This window comes from Zootoca vivipara, chromosome 3 (genome assembly GCF_965207765.1).
Source record: "Zootoca vivipara chromosome 3, rZooViv2.hap1.1, whole genome shotgun sequence".
In the NCBI taxonomy this organism is placed as follows: Eukaryota; Metazoa; Chordata; class Lepidosauria; order Squamata; family Lacertidae; genus Zootoca; species Zootoca vivipara.
In genome coordinates, this window is record NC_142586.1 from 6,357,829 (window position 1) to 6,384,597 (window position 26,769).

The window sequence follows — 26,769 nt, forward strand, 5'->3', positions numbered from 1 at the left end:
CCTATAGAGCGAGATGAGCGCCGCAACCCTAGAGTCGAACACGACTGGCCCTGATGGTTAGGGGCCCCTTTACCTTTACCTTTATGTCCTCCCTATAGCATCTGCCTTGAGCCCCATGATGTTCCAGAGTTTTCTGGTTGCATCTGTTTGTTCAAGTCATTCCTGTATGATTTGCTTTCTCCATGCCCTCTGTTCCCCAGGTCCTTTCCTAGTGAATATAAGTCTTGGGGTAGGGTAGCGGCAATTGTCCATTTTAAGAAGCTCATTACCTTTAAGGTGATAAAACCAAGTTCACCTCCACTCTATGCTTGCATTGTAGTGTCAGGCGGAAACTAGCTGGTACTTGGATCACACTTCCACACTGAAGTTTGGAACCAATAGACAACTTCATCTGGCTCTTGGGGTGTGCGAACCAGGGGCATCACCTGGGGGGGGCATAATCTTGCTCCCTTCAGCCCCTTGCCAGTCCACGGGGTCTGGCCTGGGTTGCAGATGTGACTTCCCCACCCACCCTTTCTTGAGTGTGGTCATCCTTGCTGTGCACAGCTTGGGTTGCTGGTTAACAGCACTGAGAAGGAATTATACTCATGAGCCTAATGGAGCGAAGGGCCAAGATTTTGTGCCTTCCATATTACAAGGATCTTTGGGTCTGTTCATTTATTGCAGGCATCCCCAAACTTTGGCCCTCCAGATGTTTTGGACTACAATTCCCATCATGCCTGACCACTGGTCCTGTTAGCTAAGGATCATGGGCGTTGTAGGCCAAAACATCTGGAGGGCCACAGTTTGGGGATGCCTGATTTATTGGCTATGTCAGTTCTGTCACAGCTTTTCCATTGGAGGGAGAAGGCATCTTAAAGGATCCATATCTTATGCATCTCCTCCTAGTTACCTAGCAAGTGGGTTGGGAGGTGACATTGGCCAGTAGTCAGCCTGACTCATGTGATGCCCAGCCAGGGATGTGCCATGTAAAGTTGTGGTCATCTTCAACTCTAAACTCTTATCTCTGGCTTGTCATTGCTTCCAGATGCTAGTCCTCTGCAGGGATGTTCCTGGTGTGGAAACTATAGATGTTGTGTGGTGTGTGGGAGAAAGGATCCCAATTTGCCGTGCTTTAAAGTTGGACTGTTAAAGAGATTCCATTTGGGGTAGAAAGTTCAAAAATACAAATACAGCATTTTCTGAGATGAGAGGCAGCTTAACTTAATTCCATCATACTGTATTATCTGGACAACTTTATACAGATACATGCTGAGAGGACATTAGAAGAAGAAGAAAAACCTATTGGGCTCAGTGATGTGTGTAATTTCTGTGTATGTTTTCACTCTTTATGTCTGTTCACCTGGAAAAGGCTAATAGGAAAAGACACAAACAATTGCCTCTGGATATTCACCTGTAGCCTAGCTGGCTCCGGATGTTGAATCACAACATCTGCTGAATGGATTTCTAGTGCAGCTTCTTTGCTCAAAGTAATTATTTGTGTTTTGGTCACCAAGCGGCTAAACGTTTGCCGACTCCCTCGGATGGCAATTATTTCAGATCTCTGTGTTTTAAAACCTGAACTTAACGATCCCAAAGAACTTCTTCCCAATGTAATTAACTAATTAAACAATTTTAAAGAAACAAATATAAAGTGTTATTCATGTTGCAAGATATTGCTGAAGGGGCCTTTGGTGGGAGCCGTTAGCATTTGCACAGAATCTATAATCATTACTCTCACATTATTAATAATCTCTTCTCAAGATGTGCTGCCGTTCTGTGTTGGAAGAGTTTTGTGTGCACACCTTTGCCTGCCATATGGAACTCTGTCCCTCCTAGGATTTCACAAACTGAGCCTCTGCCTATAATTTGCAGCGTGTTGGATTCTAATTAAAGCCAAACTAGCGATCCAGAAAAGTTCCAATTCTTTCATTCATTCATTTTCTGATTCAAACAAGGGTTTTTTTTGCTTGCAGTATTAACAAGGAACATTCTCTCTGCATAACAGCATTTTCCCTCGGAAGGTGGTGGATCCTTTGGAAAGTGGTGGACTCTCCTTCCTTGGAGATTTTAAAGCAGAATTTGGATGGCCATCTGCCATGGATGCTCAGGACTCCAATACCTCGAGGGCTGCCTCTTCCCATATGAACCTACCCGGTCCCTGAGATCATCTTCTGAGGCCCTCTGTGTGCCTCCACCTCAAGAGGTCTGGAGGGTGGCAACACGAGATCGGGCCTTCTCTACAGTGGCTCCCTGTCTATGGAATGCTCTCCCCAGGGAAGTTCACCTGGCGCCTTTGTTATATACCTTTAGGCACCAGGCAAAAACCTTCCTTTTTAACCAGGCCTTTGGTTGTTCTTGGGACGCAGGTGGTGCTGTGGTCTAAACCACTGAGCCTAGGGCTTGCTGATCAAAAAGGTTGGCAGTTCGAATCCCCGCGATGGGGTGAGCGTCCCAGCTCCTGCCAACCTAGCAGTTCGAAAGCACGCAGTGCAAGTAGATAAATTGGTACCGCCATGGCAGGAAGGTAAACGGCATTTCCGTGCGCTGCTCTGGTTTCGCCAGAAGCTGCTTAGTCATGCTGGCCACATGACCCGGAAAAACTGTCTGTGGAAGTGAACACATGCCAGCTCCCTCGGCCTGTAAAGTGAGTTGAGGGATGGAGCAAGTGGGGGGCGGGGGGCAGTCTGCCCCGGGTACCGCCCTGGAGGGGGTGTCACTCGGGGTCCCCGCCCCTCGCCTCTGCACGGCAGCCTCGAAAAACAAAAACAAAAAAGCTGAAGGTGCGCCGGCCGAGAGATCGGGTGCCGCGCGGGTGCCTGCTGGAGGGAGGGGTGGCACTCAGGGCCCGCGTCCCCGCCCCGCGATCGGCGCCTGAGCCTGAACGTTCCATTTAGGCTCCGTTTAGAAGTCGCAGGGTGGCACGATCCCCCTGTACATAGCACGAATGTGCAGCATCCCGCTGCACATGCGTACACCGTAGAGGGGATCACAGGCGTCGTTACGTAGTGATGCCACGTCCCCGGGTGTCGCAGCACCTCGCTACGCCCCTGAGCGCTGCAACTCCAGAGTCATTCACGACTGGACTGAACTGTCGGGGTACCTTTACCTTTACCTTTTGGTTGTTCTTATTGACATCCAATACCCTTTTAGAATGTGGCTTTTGGGGGGGCGGGTTATTGGGTTATTGCTTTTGGTTTGATTTTATATGTTGTGGCCTTGTTTGAACCGCCCTGAAACCTCTGGGTATTAGTTGAATAAATAAATAATAAAACAATAATGCTTAAGTTGAGATTCCTGCATAAATAAAGCAGAACAGGACAGAAACTCAAATTGGCTCATGCAAGGAGTGTTCTGTCTTTCACAAAAACCTTTGAAAAGCTACATTTTACTAAAAGGGCTTGCCAAGCATGCTGCTGCCTTATACTTATTCTGCGACTGGGGTGTTAACAAAAGGGAAAAGTGCAAAAAAGAAGAAGCTACAGGACCACTTTTATCAGGCATGACCACCCTGCTGTGCTGCATAATAGTCGCAAGGCTTCCCAACTGCAAGTTTCTTAATGATCAGGATTGCTACTATACGATGTAGAGTAGCTGCAGGGGCAAGTGTGGGAAAGGAGAACCATTTGGCCCAAAGCCTCGAGCTCAAAGGGGGCTTCCAATTTATTAAAGAAAGAAAAAAAGATTTGGTCAGTTTTGCAAACTTGCTTGTATATGCACATCGAACCAGAATGGGTCACAAGAGGCTGCCATTTTTAAGCAAATAAGAGGTGTGAACATGCAAAATACATACAAATATAGATTTTTGTCATGTTAAAGAGCTTTAACAATACATAAAGTTTAGTGAAGATATATTGGTTCAGATGGCGCAGGATTCGACAGAGGTGAATGTGCCCTCTCAGCTCAACAGACCACTCACTTTTAAAATTTGTTTCTTTGTGCCATCATTTTATTTATTTTTTGTTACAGCTAGGGCCCTCCAAAGCTGGAGGTGGCCTGGGCCCTCTCTCTCTGGATCTCCGAGAGGGTCTGGGTACCTGGGATATCCCTCAAATGTTATCTATGCCAGTGGTTTCCTAGTCCTGCCCCCCATCAAGTCTGGTGCATTGGTTCCAAGATCGAAGATTTAAACTGCTAACATTAACCGTCGAGTGCTGAATGGTCATCTTATCTTAAGGACCTTCCCATGATATGAAAGGGGCATTGAAGGCTCTGATCCATGGCCCCCACGGTTTGGAAGAATGCCTGGGTGACGCTAATATGGATGTCCTCACATTCTTAAGGACACACAAGCAGGTTGCTTTCCTTCCGTCACCCTAAACACACAAGCTGTGCAAAGCTTAATTCAAACCCATTTGGGTTCAGTTTTTGTTTGCATAAGCAAACCACCAGCTGAAGCGAGTTCAGAATTGTTATTCCAGGCTCGGAACCCCGAAGGGTTGCCAACTACCTTTTCCTGGCAGGGCTTCTGTGTCTAACAGCTGGAGAAATTTAGCAGGTGAAATGTTCCCTGCTGCATTTCCGTGCCAGGAAAAGCTTCCTGCGCTGTGTTTCTGCCTGTCAGGCAATTATTAAAGACACATGAGCCCTGCCAGAAAACGTTGGCAACTGCATAACCATGAGGTGGGGGGGGGGGCAGGGAGGACACAGAAATCATATGTCTTAACAATGAGGTAACAATATGATCGTGCTGAGGAGTCAAAGAAGCTTGGCTTCCTTAGAGGGGCATGCCCAAGAGGATGAACCATGATTTTTAAAACCAAATTGAAGTTTATATTTTTGTAAGGCTTGAAGTGAAAGTCTGTGGAGAATAATTATATGAAACACCCTGAATGGAGTGTGGAATGTCTCAAGTGCCAACCCAAGCTATGAATAGCATTATTAGATATTCATGGCTCACATTTCATGAGGGCTCGTGAAGCAGATGTGGGGCTGGTCGCAGCAATAATTTCAAGTGAGCAGGAACATTTCCTGTCATTTTTATCAATGTCGAACTATACAGGACATATTAAACTGAAAAATAAAACGGGAAGGAGGCATAATTAATAATCAAGTTTTCCTTTCATGACTATCTGCTAATATTTCCCCTCAGAGGACTTCGGGTTTCTCTTGAGTATTTTTCTTGGAGACCAATATGGCCCTCAAATAACTTAGACCTTCCTCAAATTGTTCCAGGAGGTCTCTCTGGACTCCAGTCCCCCCCCCCCCGCCACCATTAACACAGTTCTTTCCTGCCAGAAAGTATATATTGTTGCAATTAAAAAAAATCCTAAATGATCACTTTTTTAGAGTGTAAGGAGCTGAGGGGCTCTGAAAATATTTTGGAATGGCCTCCCCTGCTGAAAAGCTTGAACTAAAAATCCCTTGACACTTCAGTCTTCATGAAGGAACTCCCCCCCCCCTTCTTGGTAGAATCAGTGCAAGTTGATTAAACTTATTGCAGCCTGACTCACTGTGAAATGGAGTGTCTTAATGTGATTTAGCATTGTAAAACATTTGGTTACATACAAATCGCAGTGGCTAAAATGATTACAGGTCAGGTGCAACATAATGGATCTATTCATGAAAATTTCACAGGGGCCCCCTTCCTCACAAATATGACATTATTTACGTGGAAAAACTGAGGTCACACATTAAGTGCATAAGTATGCGTCGTTTTGGATTTATGAAACTGCTTTTGCCCACACTTAAGTGTGCTTGTCTCAGTTACATTCCCAGTGGAATTCATCTCCCCAGTCAGGGTGGTAAAAGGGAATATCTTGAGCTCTAAACCATAAAATAATAATAATAAATCTAGGTGTAGTAAAACAAGATGAAATTTTTGAAAACCGTTGCTCACTTGCTTTCAGCATAAATATGGTCGCAATGTTTAACTGTGGAGTTTTGTATAGGCTTAATTTGAACTGAGGGCTGCTTCCTATATAGGAATTACCCAGATAGTCCCCCAGCAATAGGCTCACAAAAAAGATGTATCTTTTAAAGCACCTGTCAGATAAAGAATGACGCAAAACAGCAACAATATATACATTTGCTTAAAGTGTTTTATTACACACACACACACACACACACACACACACACACACACACAAACACACACGCGTACATATACACCCACTTTTCAGATAAGGGCTTCAGTATATACAATATGCTTGACTGAATCAGGCTGCTGCTAGTTATCCCTGAAAGTGAGGGCTGTACCTAGTGACACAACAGAGCTTCCTCTTCGGCCCCCTCCAGTACCCCCATGCCTTCAAAATCATCCCCAGAGTGATTTGGGGGTCTCTTCAGAGCGGAAAATTTGGGGGCACAGGGTGAGGAAACAAATGTCTCATTGGATATAGTCTTTAGTACACAGTAGGCATTTTTCAGGCCTGAACACAAAGCAGGTTCTCTCCATAGGAGAGAGCATGGGTTGCGGCAGGGCTAACAAGCCGACCCAGGTCTTTGGGGGTGGGTCTGTTTGGATGATCTTTGGCTTTGTTTGGAGGTTTGATTGTTGCTGGGGATTTTTGCTTGTTGCAATTTGTTGATTGACAGCCCTTGCTATGTTTAAACCGAAGGAGCAGTTTGTGCTATCTCTTTGCTGCTCGCTTCGAATCTCCTGCCCACCCTCTGCTTTCTTTAGGCCCCTTTGCTTTGACCTTGCAGTGCCTGTCGCCTGCATTCAGGGGCCTGGTAGGAATTTTGCCACTTGGCTGATTGGCTGTTGTCAGGTGGTTTTTGCCTACCATGCTGCAATTAGTCACAACTTGTAAGGTTGCGGTTAGTCATTGGTTCAAATAAATTGGTCAAGGGGTACGGATTTTGGCTGGGCCTGACCCTCATGTGATTGCTGCTGCCATAGAGAAGCATTCCGTTAAAGGAATTCCGGGCTCCACATGTTTGTCTGTTTAGAATCATAGAATCATAGAATCATAGAATCATAGAGTTGGAAGAGACCACAAGGGCCATCCAGTCCAACCCCCTGCCAAGCAGGAAACACCATCAAAGCATTCCTGACAGATGGCTGTCAAGCCTCTGCTTAAAGACCTCCAAAGAAGGAGACTCCACCACACTCCTTGGCAGCAAATTCCACTGCCGAACAGCTCTTACTGTCAGGAAGTTCTTCCTAATGTTTAGGTGGAATTTTCTTTCTTGTAGTTTGAATCCGTTGCTCCGTGTCCGCTTCTCTGGAGCAGCAGAAAACAACCTTTCTCCCTCCTTTATATGACATCCTTTTATATATTTGAACATGGTTATCATATCACCCCTTAACCTTCTCTTCTCCAGGCTAAACATACCCAGCTCCCTAAGCCGTTCCTCATAAGGCATCGTTTCCAGGCCTTTGACCATTTTGGTTGCCCTCTTCTGGACACGTTCCAGCTTATCAGTATCCTTCTTGAACTGTGGTGCCCAGAACTGGACACAATACTCCAGGTGAGGTCTGACCAGAGCAGAATACAGTGGTACTATTACTTCCCTTGATCTAGATGCTATACTCCTATTGATGCAGCCCAGAATTGCATTGGCTTTTTTAGCTGCTGCATCACACTGCTGACTCATGTCAAGTTTGTGGTCAACCAAAACTCCTAGATCCTTTTCACATGTACTGCTCTCAAGCCAGGTGTCTCCCATCCTGTATCTGTGCCTTTCATTTTTTTTGCCCAAGTGTAGCACTTTACATTTCTCCTTGTTAAAATTCATCTTGTTTGCTTTGGCCCAGTTGTCTAATCTGTTAAGGTCATTCTGAAGTGTGATCCTGTCCTCTGGGGTGTTAGCCACCCCTCCCAACTTGGTGTCATCTGCAAACTTGCTCAGGATTCCCTCAAGCCCATCATCCAAGTCATTGATAAAGATGTTGAACAAGACTGGGCCCAAGACAGAACCCTGTGGCACCCCACTAGTCACTACTCTCCAGGATGAGGAGGAGCCATTGATGAGCACCCTTTGGGTTCGGTCAGTAATCCAGCTACAAATCCACTGAATGGTAGCATTGTCTAGCCCACATTTTACCAGCTTCTTTACAAGAATATCATGGGGCACCTTGTCAAAGGCCTTGCTGAAATCAAGATAGGCTACATCCACAGCGTTCCCTTCATCTACCAGGCTTGTAATTCTGTCAAAAAATGAGATCAGATTAGTCTGACATGACTTATTTTTCAGGAACCCATGCTGACTTTTAGTGATCACAGAGTTTCTTTCTAGGTGCTCACAGACTGTTTGCTTAATGATCTGCTCTAGAATCTTTCCTGGTATTGATGTCAGGCTGACTGGGCGGTAATTGTTTGGGTCCTCTCTTTTCCCCTTTTTGAAAATAGGGACAACATTTGCCCTCCTCCAGTCTGCTGGAACTTCGCCTGTTCTCCAGGAATTTTCAAAGATTATTGCCAGTGGTTCTGAAATCACCTCTGCCAGTTCTTTTAATACTCTTGGATGTAGTTCATCTGGCCCTGGAGACTTGAATACATCTAAACTAGCCAAGTATTCTTGTACTACCTCCTTACTTATTCTGGGCTGTGTTTCCCCTGCTGAATCATCTGCTCCATATTCTTCAGGTCGGGCGTTGTTTTCTTTCTTGGAGAAGACTGAGGCAAAGAAGGCATTGAGGAGTTCTGCCCTTTCTCTGTCCCCTGTTTGCATTTCACCATCTTCTCCTCTGAGTGACCCCACTGTTTCCTTGTTTTTCCTTTTGCTACGGACATACCCATAAAAGCCCTTTTTGTTGCTTTTAACCTCTCTGGCGAGCCTGAGTTCATTCTGTGCTTTAGCTTTTCTGACTTTGTCTCTACACGTGCTGGCTATATGTTTGAATTCCTCTCTGGAGATTTCCCCCCTTTTCCATTTTTTGTACATATCCCTTTTAAATCTTAACTCAGTCAAAAGTTCTTTAGATAGCCAGCCTGGCTTCTTTAGGCACCTTCCATGTTTCCGTCTCATTGGTATTGCCTGAAGTTGTGCTTTTAATATCTCCCTTTTAACAAACTCCCAACCATCATGAACTCCCTTCCCTTTTAGTATTACTGTCCATGGGATTTCACCCAGCGTTTCCCTAAGTTTTCTGAAGTCGGCTTTCTTAAAGTCTAGAATTTGGACCTTAGTATGCTTGGTTGCTCCTTTCCGCTGGATAATAAACTCCAGAAGAGCATGGTCACTCCCACCTAATGATCCTGCCACTTCTACCCCACTAACCAAGTCATCACTATTGGTTAGGACCAGATCTAAAATGGCTGATCCTCTTGTTGCTTCTCCCACTTTCTGGACAATGAAGTTGTCTGCAAGGCCAGTGAGGAATCTGTTCGACCTTATGCTCTTGGCTGAGTTTGACATCCAACAAATATCAGGATAGTTGAAATCCCCCATTACTACTATCTCACTTCCTTTGGAATGCTTGGCCATCTGTTCCAGGAAGGCATCATCTGTGTCCTCAGTTTGGCTTGGGGATCTATAGTAAACTCCCACAATGAGATCACTGTTGTTTTTCTCTCCCTTAATTTTGACCCAGATACTCTCAATTTGGCTTTGAAGTTTTAAATCCTGGATCTCTTCACAGGTATACATATCCCTAACATATAAAGCTACTCCTCCTCCTTTCCTGTTTGGTCTATTTCTCTTAAATAGATTGTATCCCTCTATTACTACATTCCAGTCATGAGACTCATCCCACCAGGTTTCAGTGATGCCTATTATGTCATATTTAGTTTGCTGTACCAAGAGCTCAAGTTCATCTTGTTTATTTCCCATGCTCTGTGCATTAGTATACAGACATTGAAGACCGTTGATCATTCCCCCATGTCTCTTATTTAAGGATATTTTCGTCCCACCACTAGGTCTGCATGCTGCTTGCTCCATTTGGTCCTTGACATTTGGATGATCATCTTCAGCATTTGATAGACTCCTACCTTCAGGACCACTGTCTCCCTCCCCCACATAAGTCAGTTTAAAGCCCTCCTGATGAGGTTTTTGAGTTTTGTGGCAAAAACATTCCTCCCAACTTTTGTGAGGTGCAGTCCATCACTTGCCAGAAGTCCATCATCAAGAAACTGCAGACCGTGATCTAGGAATCCAAACCGTTCCTGTTTGCACCATTTGCGAAGCCAGTTGTTCACTTCCCCTATTTTTCCCTCTCTCCCTGGGCCATGTCGTTCAACTGGGAGGACAGAAGAGATGACAATTTGTGCATCTAATTGCTTCAACTTCCTGCCCAGAGCCTCATAATCATTTTTGATCTTCTGTAAGCTATGGCTTGCAGTGTCATTGGTTCCCACATGCACCAAAAGGAAGGGGTATTTGTCGGTGGGTTTTATTATTCCTTGCAGCCGTTCTGTTACATCTTTGATCTTGGCCCCAGGTAGACAGCACACCTCTCGAGACATCTTGTCAGGCCCACAGATCACTGCTTCTGTACCCCTCAGTAGGGAATCCCCAATCACCACTACACGCCTCTTCAGAGGCTTGGTTGGGATTCTTCTATGTGCTGTCCCTTCCAAGGTTACCTGCATATTTCCAGAGGACTGACTTGGTTGCTCGTCTTCATATTCCTCATCAACTGTGATGAGGGAGAGATCCTCAGGTGGAGTCTGTTCCTCGTCTTCCATGAGCACTTCAAAACGGTTGTTTAATTCTAAGCACTCAGAGCGATCCCTGGGCCTTCTACTTCTATGAGTCACGTTCCTCCATACATCTGGCTGCTGTGTTGGGGAACTGACCTCCTCCTCAGGGAGATCCCCTGTCTCCTCCTTGGTGCAGACAGTGTGCTCTGCTGCATCCAAGAAAAGCTCCAGCTCTTTAATTCTCTGGAGCGTAGATACACGCCCCTGAAGCTGCTGCACCTTCTCTTCCAGAAGGGCAACCTTGTTTTCTAGTAGGGCAACCAACTTGCAATTGTTGCAAGTGTAGCTACCCACATCCTTTGGCAAGAAAACAAACATTGCACAGGAATTGCAGGTGACAATGGTTGTTCCCTCCACCTCCATCTTGAAAACCTTGAGGTCAAGGGGGAAAGAGGAAGAGGCCTAGGTCCCCCCTAACAAACGTATGAGACTTGCTGCCCTAGGTCAAAAAGATGGGTAAAACTGCGCGCGCCGATAGGCGCGCGCCGCTGCACTCCAAGCTCTGACTAGCTCCGCCCACAGCTAATCACCTGAACTTCCTGACTCACACTTCTAGGTGAAAGGTCACAGCCAGAAACAAACAAGGTCACAGCCAGAAACAAACACCCACACAAGCCTGGACAGTCACCCAAATCCAAGAGGCAGCAGCCCTAGAAAACCAGCACAAGCACACAAACAAGTAAGAAAACAAATAAGCACACAAACTTACTCACACACAGCCCCAAAAGACAAAACCACAAAACCTACAGAGTGTCTCCCAAGCTCAGCTCACCTTCTGCTCCTTCCTCAGTCACTGCACTCCAAGCTCTGACTAGCTCCGCCCACAGCTAATCACCTGAACTTCCTGACTCACACTTCTAGGTGAAAGGTCACAGCCAGAAACAAACAAGGTCACAGCCAGAAACAAACACCCACACAAGCCTGGACAGTCACCCAAATCCAAGAGGCAGCAGCCCTAGAAAACCAGCACAAGCACACAAACAAGTAAGAAAACAAATAAGCACACAAACTTACTCACACACAGCCCCAAAAGACAAAACCACAAAACCTACAGAGTGTCTCCCAAGCTCAGCTCACCTTCTGCTCCTTCCTCAGTCACTGCACTCCAAGCTCTGACTAGCTCCGCCCACAGCTAATCACCTGAACTTCCTGACTCACACTTCTAGGTGAAAGGTCACAGCCAGAAACAAACAAGGTCACAGCCAGAAACAAACACCCACACAAGCCTGGACAGTCACCCAAATCCAAGAGGCAGCAGCCCTAGAAAACCAGCACAAGCACACAAACAAGTAAGAAAACAAATAAGCACACAAACTTACTCACACACAGCCCCAAAAGACAAAACCACAAAACCTACAGAGTGTCTCCCAAGCTCAGCTCACCTTCTGCTCCTTCCTCAGTCACTGCACTCCAAGCTCTGGGGTGAGCACCACGCATGAGCCTCGGGGAGCATCTGGGAAGAGGACAAAGAAGGGCTTGTGCCCCCTGCCCCGTCCTTTCTCAGGGGGTGCTTACTTACTGACTCCCCTACTAGGCTAGAGGGAGTCAGATCTGTCCCAGGCGGGAGACAGATGGCTGGGAACCAATGACTAAGCAACCACTCACATTTTGATTGTATTTTAATAAAAAAGTTGTGGCCAAATTTTAATGCCAAAAATCTTAACAAAAATTATGGTGTCTGTGTGAGTTATTGGGGGGTCCTCTTGGTGCCTCGGCACGCAAACATTGTATCTCTGTGTGAGAGCACGTACATGACCTGCCCCTGTGTCTTGCCCCATTCAGTGTGTCCCCGCTGTTGAATGGGAAAGATGCTTAGGAGGCTACATATATCATAGAATTGTTGAGTTAGAAGGTACCAGGAGGGTCAACTAGTTCAACCTTCTGCAATGCAGGAATCTTTTTGCCCAGCATGGGGCTCAAACCCATGACCCTGAGATGAAGAGGTCTCTTGCTCTACCAACTAAGCTATCCATGCTCTCCTTATATATGCACACACAATCCCTTTTGTTGTAACTACTTAACTCACAACAATGGTCAACTGAAATAAGCTAGGGTACATATTTTAGTAGTTAAAGTGATTTAGATAGTCCTAAATTTATGCGTAGATGGCACCATGGAGGATAAAGAGAATTCATGGAGGATAAGGCTATCAATGACTGCTAGCTCATGGCTAGGCTAGGCCTTCACAGCTGGAGGCAGTATACCCTTGAGCAAATTAATTGAAACAAACAATGTAGTTTATTGTACAAAACTCACATACAGTCATACCTCGGTTTAAGTACGCGTCGCTTTGAGTACTTTCAGTTTAAGTACTCCGCGGACCCATCTGGAACGGATTAATCCACTTTCCATTACTTTCAATGGGAAAGTTCGCTTCAGGTTAAGTACGCTTCAGGTTAAGTACGGACTTCCAGAACCAATTACAGTCATACTTCGGGTTAGGTACGCTTCAGGTTGAGTACTCCGCAGACCCGTCTGGAACGGATTAATCCACTTCCCTTTACTTTCGATGGGAAAGTTCGCTTCAGGTTAAGTACGCTCCAGTTTAAGTACTCCGTGGACCGTCTGGAACGGATTAATCCACTTTCCATTACTTTCAATGGGAAAGTTTGCTTCAGGTTAAGTACGCTTCAGGTTAAGTACAGACTTCCAGAACCAATTGTGTACTTAAACCGAGGTACCACTGTATACATGAACAAAACTCACAAATACGTACATTAGTAACGGTTATGACCTCCGCTATTTTTAAGCAGCATTTGAACACCTTTTGGCATGGAGTCTACTAGTTTTGAACAATCACTGTTGATTTTTGGATCCCTGTACCACACTTGAATCAGCGCCTGAATGAGCTTCTCCATAGTCGTACAGTCTACAGCAGTGCTCCCCAACCTTTTTATCGCTGCGGACCAGTCAACGTTTGATAATTTTACTGCGGCCTGCTGAGGGGGGGGGGCATTGATTGTTTATATTTTATTTATATTGTTTTGATTTAATAATTTTAATTTAATTGTATTTAAATGTTCCTTGGGCGGCCCGGTACCAATTGATCCACGGACCGGTACCGGTCTGTGGCCCGGGGGTTGAAGACCACAGGTCTACAGCATGGAGGCGACTTTTGCGTATAGCCCACAAATTCTCCATGAGATTTACGTCCGGGGAATTCCCTGGCCCATCAAGTACCTGTATTTTCTGCTCTGTTATGAATTTCTTCACCACTTTCGATGTGTGACAGGGGGCTAGGTCCTGCTGCAATATCCCAGTACTGTCAGGATACCTCTTTTCCAGCTCTGGAATAACTCTCTTTTGTAGAACCTCAACATATTGTGGCGAGCGCATCATTCCTTCTATTGGCAGCAGGCTTCCGACACCATAATGATCAACTGATTTTTCATGTTTGTTTTGAGTACAGGATTACAAGTAAGATAGAAAACAGGCTTTGTTTCAATTCATTTGCACAAGGGTGCAATGCTTCTGAATACCATTTGCTGGAAACTGTAGGAGGTGAGCGTGCTCTTCTGCCTGAATCTTGCTTTCTGGTTTCCCACAGGCATTCAATTGGACAGTTTGGGGACAGGATACTAGACTAGATGGACTGATCCAGCAGGCTCTTCTTATGTCCCTATGTTCACCTGCAGAACATGCTACAGAGAAATAGCTTCCTGCCCCATCTGGTTTTGTGAAGAAAAATAACTTTTATATACGTATTATAACTGAGTCATAAACTGGAAATTAAAGGAAGTCTGCCGTCCTAAGAATGTATAGCTGAAAGATAACACTTACAATAGGATTTACATATGTTTTGGATATTCAGGAATGTTGATATGAAATATACCACTTATTTCTCTTCAAGAACTTTAACAAGGACAACACCCGATCTGCTTTCCCAGAAATGCACTTTGCCCCTTCTCTACCGCTACACTGTTGAATCACGACTGAATGAATGCTAAAAGGAATATCATGAAGATGCTTCATATTGTCAATTTGGAAAACAGGCACCACTTTGTTTCTAAATCCAAATATATGTATTCATCCTTTTGGCACAGGGGCTTACGTGTTGGAAGAGAGCTCTCTGGAATGAAAACCAGCTTCTTCTTCTTTTGCAGAACTTCCAGTGGTTTAGCCAGAAAATGTTTGCAAATTAATTGGGATAATTATAAGGGGATAAAGATATTCATACCAATTTTATTTTTACACAGTGGAAATGAAAGAAATATTTTCTAACTGAGACAACAACGAAAACAAAAACAAACTTGAGGACAAAACGAAGCATGGTGCACATAACTTAATTCAGGTTAGATGCCATTGATGCCACTGCCATTCATTTCACACGTAATCCTGAAAAGTATTCTTGGTTCTCTCCTTCCTGCCCAGAATCCCTGCCCCCCAAGTCTAATCCAAAGGGTTGGAGGATCCACTGGAGCAGATTTGGAGAGGATACAGGGAAGAAGGGGAAGTCCACTCACATGAAGTTTGATATTGCTTCTTGGATATTAGATGGCTCCTTGCTGAACACTTACCTCCAGGTATGAAGAAGTAATGAACATCCTCTAAATCAGATTAAAAACTACAGTACAATTCTAGGTTTCAGAAATCCAGTAATGTGTTTCGAATGAACCAGGCTAACTACTAAAGGGCCACTGAGCTACGTATATAGGACTTTGCTGAGATCAATAAATTAGGTCAGGCATCTCCAAACTTGGCCCTCCAGATGTTTTGGGACTACAACTCCCATAATCCTTAGCTAACAGGACCAGTGGTCAGGAATGATGGGAAGTGTAGTCCCGAAAGATCTGGAGGGCTGAGTTTGGGGGTGCCTGAATTTGGTCATATAGTTTTCTCAGTATCATTAAAGGGAGGCAATACATACAGAAAGCCATGCTCTATATAACTGCAATTTTCTGTCTGCTTCAAGGATGAGAGAATGGCATGGAATTCTGTAACACAGAGCAAAACTGGAGGTCGTCGAAGTGAGTCATGTTATGTCCCCCAACTTAGGTACTGTGTTTTGGGAAGCAAATCAATTACAAACACTTTTGTAGCATTGGGCAAAATTGTTTCCATACACAATGAAAGTTTCCACTGGGCAGAGTGGAACATTGGCATTCACCCTTGGCTTCTTCCAAGTGAGCTGTCCATCAGCTTCAGAGAAAATAAAGAGTTTGCTCACACAGTCTCAATTCACTTCCCATTGAATGCTGTTTAACTCATCTTGTCTACTAAGGACACTTCTGTCACAATGGACCTCAATCATTTCTGTATTCTGGTTATCACAATCATGTGGTTGTTGCTTCCAGCCATTTGCTATGGCAGCTATAATTTGCCACCCAAGGGGGCCACATAACTCTTCTTCATGGTTGGGCAAGACCTGACTCTGGTCTTATGAGTGAACTGGTCAGGAACAGCGTGCTGACGTCATATAAGGGGACATACCCCATCACAGAATCATTGAACTCACTTTCTTTCCATAGAGTGTGTCGACTTGCATTATTTTATGTAGTCATTAACTCAAGAAGAAGAAACATACTAGACAGTATTGAATATTCAATAGGGAAAGAGAAAGCAGGAAAAGATTGGGAGTCCTTTGATATATATTTTAAAAATAAGGTAGAGAAAGCGAATCTTGTGGCAGATTTATGAAGGGTGAGGAAATTAAAGAAAAGGAGAAATTGGAAATAAGCATGCGTTAATCAAGAATGGAATAACTCAATATATAGGAAAGGCTGGAAGTAGGAGAGGGTGGGGGGGTAGGGGGTAGAAGATTTAATCTTAAGAAAAGGACAGCATGGGAATTTTGGGTATGGAAGAAAGAATGAATGCAAGAATTCGTTAAAAATTTTTATGATTTAATTTAGGATTATGTTTATGTTCTTTATGAATTAACTTATGATTATGATTATGTTTATGATGATTACTATTTCTACTTTTTTGTAAATGTGTGATTTTGTTTGTCTTTTTGTTTTTTGTTCTTTTTAAAAGTTTTGTTATTGTTATGATTTGGACATTTTTGTTTATTTTTTGGGGTGTAATTGTGAATGTATTTTTAATGTGTAATTCAATAAAGTTTAATTTTATAATATAATAATAATAATAATAATAATAATGACAGTATTGAATATTCAGGGGCTGATATTACTGGCAAGAGGGACAGATTTATATCTCAAAAATAGGAGTCCCATTGTTATAACTCTTAAAAATCCATTGTTTGCTTGATAAAGCTGAACATAATGAATGCTCAGGAAGGATTTGCATTCACATTCTCCATATTTAATACAGAGTTGGTATTTTCACCTGTCCTGTTTCACATTTCTTTATTAACGCACCCTTTAAAAGCAGGGTAAGAAAAGGATACTCAGTTGGAGATCCCACCACCACCACCACCACCATTTATCTCTGTGGCACCACTAAATGCAGCCTGCATCAAACCCAGATATTGCACTGAATTCCTCCAGCAACCACTTTCTAACATAAAATGTTTTCTCTTACCAAACTTTAGGTCTAATTCTGCATGATCCAACTGGGGGAAACTGCAGCTCATCATCTTTCTACTTGATTAGTTCCTGATCAATATGTCTGGTTATTAAGATGCAACTGAGAGAGCTGTTTGTCAATTTAACTTGATAGACTGTGAGGTCCTTTAGAAGTGGGGTTTTGTTTGTTTCTCTTTGGATCTCTTGGGTGGTTATAATTGTTGCCCACTGACCTACTGTCACCTTGTTTCACACCACCACCAGCAGGAAAGGTGTGAATGAAAACCATGACAATGATAACCAAATGTTCTTGCTAAGTACAGGCTTGCAGAATTATTCTAAATCTCTGCAGGCCAAGACAGAGCACCACTCAGTGCTTGGCACCCTGTTAGCATCTCATATCCCTTTTTGATCCCAAAGTCTGCATGGCTAGCAGCAAACACAGGGGGAGAAACAACAGCATCTAAAGCACATGGGCTAATAAAACAGAGCATTTGCGTAAGTAGTGATAGTCTCAAAACAGGACGAAGCAAGCATCAATATGTGAACACTATTTTTCGGGGTGTGCATCAGGTGAATCGGGATGATTTGGGGTAGTCTTTTATGTCGCCCAGTCAGATCACACCATTAAGGAAGGACTGGATGCTTCCTTCAACAATGGTGAAATATTTGGATTCGATCCACAGTTGTGCTCAAAGTTGGGGAAGATGGAACATGACACTTTGTTGAATGTTTCCCATGGTAGCCGGAAATCTCCCAACAGTTGGGGATGATTCCAAAATGGTATATTATAACAGAATTTCTCAGACTGTTATTCTCAGCTGTGTCTTTTCATCTTCTTGTAAGATTCTGTTAATTTTCGATTAGCCACCACAGAACCATTACCTTAGCCTTGGCAATTCTTCTCTTCCCTTTGGTGCCTTGTGGGAAAACACTTATTTTTGTTTTGTGGGAAAACACTTATTTTTGTTTCTGGTGCTTCCAGGCTTACTTTTTTTTTAAGTGTATAGAAAATGTGCCAGAATGCTAAGCTTGATTTTAAATGACATGACTCTGAACTTTGCCAGGTAGTTTTGGTGGTGATCCTACAGAAATCTACATTATAATGCACACTTAGAGAAAGAATAATTTGGGGCAGGCACAGGCTGAAATGAAGAAAGGAATATAAATAACCTCCCATAAGTCGGGTCCTCCATCATGGAGGGCACATGTTGTGGTGAGATCACCAGAAACTGCCCCCCTGTTGTGGGGCGGGACCGTTTGGATGGCCACAATGCCCTATCGGTTGCCCCTCTGTTGCTGGGGCAGAAATTTGGTCAGTTGGGTTGGCTATTGGCTGCTGCGGGGCTACTTAAGCTGCTGTACGTCGCTGGAGAGTTTCACTTTCTTGCGATGTGCAGCGGATCACCCGCCCTCCTCTCCCTATATTAGGGTTATTATTATGGCCTTGCTATGCCTGTCTAGGGGTCATCTGTTTTGGAGCAGGGGCCTGGTAGGAATTTTGCCATTTGGCTGATTGGCTGGTGCCACTTGGGTTTTGCCTACCGTGTAGCAAATTGTCACAACTTTGTAAGGTTGGTGGTTAGGCGTTTGGTTCAATGTTTTGGGGAGGGGACGTGCCTGGCTGTGCCTGCCCCTCCATTGTTGCTGCTAGGGAATCCCATTAAAGGAATCCAGGGGCTTGCCTTGCTTTTTTCCGAACCCTGTCAAGGGGCTAGGGCCACACCAGAGTCCCTGGGAGCATCTGGGGTGAGCTGTGAGATGGAAGGAGTTCTCGCTCCCCCAGGATGCTTTCCCTTACTGACCTCTGGTGGTCCCCAGAGTCAGTCCTGTTCCTGCTGCAGCCTTATCAGCTACTAAGGGTCCTTTAAGTTGCGCCCAGGCAGGACAGAGACCGTCAATAATGACACCGGGGGTTGAGTTCAGAGAAATAATTTAATTTCTTATTAATAAGAGACTCCAGCTGATCAGCTCACAAGAGTAAAGAAACACAAATTGCAAAGCTGCTTATACACTTCTTGGGCTCCTTTCCCCCTCCTCTGTAAATGTGCGCACACAAGGGGGTCACAAGTACATATAAGGATCTTCCTGTGTCCGGTCCTGTGCATAAACACATGCTGACTCATGCTACCCCAGTAGCATCTTCCAGCAGCCTTGAGTGGGGGCTTGCCTGTTCTGTGCGTCAGGCTGATAGCGTCAGACAAGACAGTCATCTGGCCTTGATAGCTTAGCAGGGCATTCTGTCTGGCTTACCCTTTGGCACACAGAGAGAGGCGAAGAAAAAAAAGCATTTTAAGCAAGACATCCCAGGGGGATATATGGGGGGCAGGCTAAGCCATACGCTCACAATTATACAATGCAGGCAATGCAAACCATAGGATCAGAATTAACTCAATAATACAATTGGCAATTCTCTCCCTACACTGCCACCGTGCAGGTTCAGGTAGTCTGGAACCAATGCCTAAGCAACCACTCTCATGCTGTAATCAATAAGAGTTGTGGCCAAAATCTAATGCCAAAAACCTTAAACTAATATCTGTGTCTATTGTGTCTTCATTTGGGGGTGGTTTTGGGGGTCTTCACACGCAAAAAATGTAGAGCTGGATTGTGTAAATACTGGGTTATTTGTGTGTGTGTGTGTGTGTGTGTGTGTGTGTGTGTTTGCCTATGAAGAGTCAGTAAAGAGTAGGAGAAGCAGAAGACATTGCCATGGATACATCAGGAAGCCCCCTTGTGGCCTTTCAAAACTAAATATATTGGTACGGTAGTTCATGTTGGTGTTCATTTTGTTTCTTTGCAGCAAATACAGAATCTAGCTTTGCTGATTTTGATGAAAACTGGCTTTGTTGGCAGACTGTGCTTGGCACAACTACAAAGCTGTTCATGGGAACCTTGGAGGTTTATTTAGATTCCTTAAATGTCTTGGCTTGGTAGTATCTGAGGTATTTTAACACTCTTGGAACCTATGAAGTTCCAGCTTGCCAAAGGTGCCAAGCAGTCAAACAAAATGAAAATAAAAATATATTGCAATTGTTGTTTTGGGTTTTCATGTCTGTGAGGTTCCTTAGAGGTTTCATCAACAAGAATGAATTACTATTATTATTATTATTATTATTATTATTATTATTATTATTTGGCACCACTTTCCTTTTCTGCATAAAAGATGAAAGGAACTCAGTTGAAAAGAAGAACCTAATTTCTCCTCACCCTAATCCTCATGGATTTAAAACAAACAAACAAACAAACAAACAAACAAACAACACCCCACCCATTTCTGACCAGATAGAGAAAGCAATCTACACTCCTTTTCAGAAAATATACTCACCCTGTCTCTTCCATGCATCTTTGGGGAAACAGCCATAAAAAAGATCCCCGGATTTCTCTGCTGTCATTTAGCAGGTGTGAATTATACAGCAAAATCATACAGCAAAAAATAAAAATATGGTAATAAATCTAGCAACAAATGCACAGGAAACATCTAGTGTGTAACTGTATCTTCAAAATTCCTTTTATTCTGGCATGTGTCACTTGTGAATGTTGTCATTGCAAAAAGTGGAATGGATGGCTAAATAGATTGCACAATAGGGAATTAGAAAGGACTGCTTTTGAGATGACTGTGATTAAGCGATATACAAATAGTTGGAATAAAATTATTCCAAGTTAGCCCCTGTCAGGCCTGTGAATGCAACCAACATGACCTTTCCATGTGATTTAGAGATGCTGGCAAAAACATGATGGTTAGCCAATGCTGAGGAATTTCAACAGTTAAAGAGAAGGTCAGCCCTTACCAAATGAAACCCTGATAATAATAATAATAATAATAATAATAATAATAATAATAATATATTTATGCTCGGGCAGAATGATGGAGGTGGAGACGCTCCTTCAGGTATACTGGACCAAGGCCATAACATATATCTGGATTGATAACATAAAATGCTTGCACTTCTTATGCTTTCTGTTTATGCCTTTGTTTTGCTAATATCCAAATCCTAACAACTGTCGGGAAGGAAGGAAACAGTTCAATAAGATCCAGATGCAATGTGATCACAATCCAAGGTATAATAACCAGCATCACAGATACATAGACCCATAGGCTCATAGAACTGTAGAGTTGGAAGGGACCACAAAGATCATCCAGTCCAACTCCCTGAAATGCAGGAATCCTGAGATTAAGAGCCTCGTGCTCTACCCACTGCAGCTGTCACAGAAAGGGCAAATTAAAATGGCCATTGCTGAAATAAAATCTATTTGTAGTCTTTATTTCTGGGTAGGAAGCTGAAGGGCCTTGGAGCACAGGTGCTTTTTTCATCACTGCTTGATGTTGAAGGTCTTGGGCTCAGGAAGAGAGAGGTAGTCAACCATTGGCTGTGCAGGTGGCGTCATTTCCAAGATCAGTAGGCTCAGCTGGAGAGCAAGGCACAGTGTTCCTCTTCTACTCATTGCAGTGCTCTATGTGTGGGTTTATGTGTGGGTGATTGCATGTGTGTCATCCGTATTATGTGTGGTCAGTGTATGTGTGTGGTCTCTCTCCCTCTCCCTGTTCTATGTGCATATTTGGTGGGTATTTGTTTGTGTGTTGTAAGTGTGCATGTGAGCATGTACCAGTCACACTATGGCTAGAATCATAGAATCATAGAGTTGGAAGAGACCACAAGGGCCATCCAGTCCAACCCCCTGCCAAGCAGGAAACACCATCAAAGCATTCTTGACATATGGCTGTCAAGCCTCCGCTTAAAGACCTCCAAAGAAGGAGACTCCGCCACACTCCTTGGTAGCAAATTCCACTGCCAAACAGCTCTTACTGTCAGGAAGTTCTTCCTAATGTTTAGGTGGAATCTTCTTTCTTGTAGTTTGAATCCATTGCTCCGTGTCCGCTTCTCTGGAGCAGCAGAAAACAATCTTTCTCCCTCCTCCATATGACATCCTTTTATATATTTGAACATGGCTATCATATCACCCCTTAAACTTCTCTTCTCCAGGCTAAACATACCCAGCTCCCTAAGCCGCTCCTCATAAGGCATTGTTTCCAGGCCTTTGACCATTTTGGTTGCCCTACTCTGGACTATGCTCATTGCTTCCCTACAGGCCTCAAGCTGAAAAAGGTTGACCACCCTGGGCTAAAGGAATACCTGGACATGAGATCATCTTGTTACTTGGCATTTTGATAGGGCTTTAATCAAAAACTCTAAGCATTTTGTATATCTCAGAATTCCTCATAACGACTCTCAGCTTGGAGAGAGACAGGGCCGTCTTAAACATATCCGGCGCTGTGCTGCAAAGATCCCTCCGCCGCCCCCCCTTTCCCAGAGTTCTCGACCTTTTCCCAAGCCTCTGCAGGGGTTGCTCTCCTCCTGCGGAGGCTTGGGAAGGAAGCTGCATGCATGCCAGCCATATAGTTGGTGGGGCGCAGCTTCTACCCTAAGCCTCTGCAGGGATCGCTCTCCTTCCATGGAGGCTTGGGAGCCAAGCTGCATGCCTGCCAGCCATATGGTTGACGGGGCACAGCTGGCGGGCATACAGGGAAAGGGGAGGCCACCGCAAAGCCATGCAGCTCCCTCATTCGCGGGGGCGCCCCTGAGAGGCCAGCGCCCTGGCGCAATGCACCAGTAAGCCCAATAGGAAAGACGGCCCATTGAATCATACTGACAATGATAGGGCTACTGGGACATGAACCGGGGTCTTTTAGGCTGGAGTCCATGCTCTTGGCAACTAAACTATACCAGCTCACACCTCCCCTCGCCATGATGCAGTTTCCTGAGAGCATTGCATACTCTGGGAATTGAATTTGGCTAATCAGGCACACAATAGGATATACCTCCCACAAGACTAACACAGTGCGACTGTAATAAATCAGTGAGAGAGCCATCTCAAAAGCCAGACCCAGTGAAAGCATGTTGGCCTTTGACTTAAATGCTCCCTCCCCGGTCAAAATTATCCATGAATTTACTGTTAAACTATGTGCAACTTGCTGTTTCGCAGTATCAGTTTCCTGTTTTTGTAGAATTGAAATAGTACTGGTGGACGTAGTGGGAGAGCCTGTGTGGTTAGCTTTTTTGGGCTGGGATTGTCCGTGCTCAGTCATTGAGCTCTCTCCATGATTTGGGGCTAATCAGTCCCTATGTGTGTAACTAGTTGTGGGTTTGTTGTGAGGATGAAATGGTATAACCTCCCCCTTGAGCCGAAACGTGGGACACCAATATGGTAAAAGTTCAACAAGTTGTATAATATGAAAGTTCGCAAGTTGTATAAATATAACATGAAAGTTCGCAAGTTGTTTACGTAGCACATGAAAGCCACATTAGTCTTCTATAACAAAGAGAAAGAATTGTATTCAATGGCACCACGGGACTCACTTTTTAGAAATGTTTAATATGAAATTGCAGGAGCTTTTGTAGGCCCTGATCCGCTTCAACAGAAGCTAAGTTCCTGCTCGCTATCTGATGAAGTTTGTTGTTGTCTGTGCAAAAGCTTATGCCATTATACAATTTAAAAGGCTTCCAAAAAGTGAGTTTCAAGTTGTATAAAGATTGCAAAGCATTTTGCTCATTACAAAACATTGTGGGGGTTAATAAGAAAGCAGAATAAGTATCAAAAATACCCCCCTCAAAAGCCCAATTTTAGAGAGAGGGGAGGGAGAGAGGGGAGGGAGGGAGGGAGGGCACAATTTTGTTTAAATTTATTTCACGCCAGAGGAACAATGTGTGAGAAATGGACTCTGCACCTTTCGTTCCTCCTGATGCATTTCATACTAACCACTTGCCATAGCTCTGCAGAAGGGGTGAAAAATCCCAAACAAACCTTGCCCATTTCGAGTTGCGCTCTTTCAGAGGATAATTTCACCTGTTTAATATGATTGGAGAATGAAGTCAGGCATGCCGCATGAGTTGGAGAAAGGTCACGTCATGCGCTCAGAGGTATATATTAACTGCTGCTGAGGGTGGCATCAGCCAACCTCTAGGAAGACAAAATTAAGCAGCTAAACAGTAAATATTTTAAATTGTATTACACAGAGAGCCTTTTACACTGAACAAAGGCAATGAGAAAGCATTCAACAATAAAGCAGAAATGCTTACAAATTTAAAAAAAAGTGTCTTGCCTGCTGGACTTAAAAATGACTCCACTCAAGGTTAATAGGAAAGCGCTAATGAAGGGACAGGATCCAGATCTTTGCATCATGCCTCATTGTGGCTCCCATCAGTAATTAATACTACTAGAGACTGCAACCTGAGCACATTTTTTTTTCTGAGCAGGAACTTTCAATTCAACATGCAATATATATATCTAGGTGCTTCCTCTTAATGTTTTATGGCTCCCATGAATGCTACCCTCAGAGCCAATTCCTCCAACTCATTTCCAGGATGGTGATTTGCATCTATCACCATCACCAAAAAAGCACTCGCTTTATGAGGCCTGCAGCTATACAGCCAGCTTTGATAGACGCAGCAGTGGGCATTTTAAAATAAGATGAGCTTTGAGAGGATGAAGCCACCCACCCCACGGCCTGCAACTAGAAATGTACCAGCACTCTGTGCAAAAGAAGCAATACTACCCAAATCACAGTGTTGTCAAAGTTCAGTGTAATGTTTCCATACACACAGTGACCACAGGGGAGGTTGTATTGTAGGGTCGCCATATTTCAAAAAGTGAAAATTCAGAAGTTTTTTGGCCAAAGTTTGTAGATGAAGTGTGTGCTAACTCTCTCCAGTGCCAAAGGTCTGTCTCCATGGAAAGTGACAGGGTGGGACTGAGTAGGCTTTTTCGATGGTGCGGAAGATGTGTCCTCTAGCACACAGCTCAGATTCATTGTGCAATTTCCTTTTAGAATTCAAACAGGAGACACATTCAGACACGATTAAAGCCATTTCATTCCACCAGCAACTAAAGTTGAGGTTTATTGTGCTGGGCTCAGGCATTCAAAATTACATCGACATCCCAGTTGTTACATCTGGCAAAGAGAGAGTGAGGGATGGCGAGCTAAGGCTCCAAAGGGATTGGAAACTGCAATGGGATTTTAGGGTGAGGAGGAGCAAAGGAACTGAAATTTTATTTTCTGGGTTGGGGGCAGTAACAGATGGAGAGAGGTTACAGATTGCCAAAGGTAATGTGCCTTTCAAAAATGGCTCCCCGTCATATTAAGCACAGCCTGAAATATTTACAGCGCTGTTTATGACAGCATTAAAAGTCCCGCTATCTTAATAAAGCAAAGTCACACAACTGGGTAAGAGTAAAATAAACGGAAACTTCTGCTGTTTGTTATTTTTTTTACCCAGAGAACAGGGAAGCAAGCAGATGAAATAAATTCCAAGGCCTTAAAACATGCCCCCTTTTACGTAGGCTAAACAATTTGTTGAGGTTCAATATCAATCTCAAAGTGTTGGGATTTTATATTTTAAGCAAATAAACCAAATTATGAAGCAGAAGGTAAAAGCTCTATGCGCTTCCCTCTCTTTCCTTCTCTGTCTCTCTCTGGGGAGATGGGGGGGTGGGTGATGTCAAGTTTTTCTTCTTTTTCTTCTTTGTATTTGTGTCCTTTATGGAGGGTGGTTTTTTTTTTTTGGTATGGCTGAATGCTGGTTCCATGCTCGAGTGATACAACTGAGAAGTACTCAGAATCTCAAAACGTTAGTTTTATTAAAAGGTTTACAATAGTGCAGTGTGTAGTTGGAAGAGGGTTCATGTCTCTCATTCCAGTAATTCATCAGGTAAATTAGATGCTGCAGCTATTTGCCTAGGACATGGGTAGGCAAACTAAGGCCCGGGGGCTGGATGCAGCCCAATTGTCTTCTAAATCCGGCCCGTGGGCGGTCCGGGAATCAGCATGTTTTTACATGACTGGAATGTGTGCTTTCATTTAAAATGCATCTCTGGGTTGTTTGTGGGGCATAGGAATTCGTTCGTTTATTAAATTGTTTGTGGGGCATAGGAACTTCTACCCTTTCATAACCAAGCAGTGTTTTATTTATTAATTTATTGATATTATTATTATTATTCTTATTATTATTATTACCTGTGCATCTGTTTCTGACTGCTGTATGGAAAAGCACATGAATGTGACATTTGAAGAGTTCTGTAAGTAAACCCTGTTATAAGTTACCAAATGTGTGGCCTGCCTTTGTGCTAGGGAAGCGGGATACTTTGCTATTCACTGGAAAGGGCACATTTTAAAGGTTTTACAGCCTATATTTCCATGCTTTTATTTGCTGGATGTTTTGCCATGTTAAATCTCTGCTGGGATTCTCTCACCAAAGAGAACTTGCCCCAAATTTGGGTCCTGTCTTCCAGTATTTCCAACAATCCTGACCTTTCCCAGCAACTGGATAATTACCCCATTCCTTGTGTGAGGGGAAGACAGTCCAATAAAAAGTGGGGATACTTTTCCAGTCCAAGGGCCATATTCCATTTTGGGCAATGTTCCAGGGGCCACATACAGTGCTGGGCAAGGCTGAAAGCGGACAAAGCAATGATTGTGAATTTTGCCTTTGCACGGCAGGCTAGTTTTTACACCCCCTCCCCCTCCCCATCTTTCATTCATCCTAGTAAGAAGCCTTATCAGAGTTTGAGAACACATTCCATACAAGCAAAAACACAGAAGGAGGCTGCAAGGGAGGGCTAGTGAGGGATGTGGCCTGGATAGACAGGGTGCGGCTCAATCCAGAAAGAAGTCTAGAAAAGGCCCTGAGAGAAGGCAAAAAGAGAGGATTGCAGCTGGCCTCTGTTTTCGGTATTAAAAA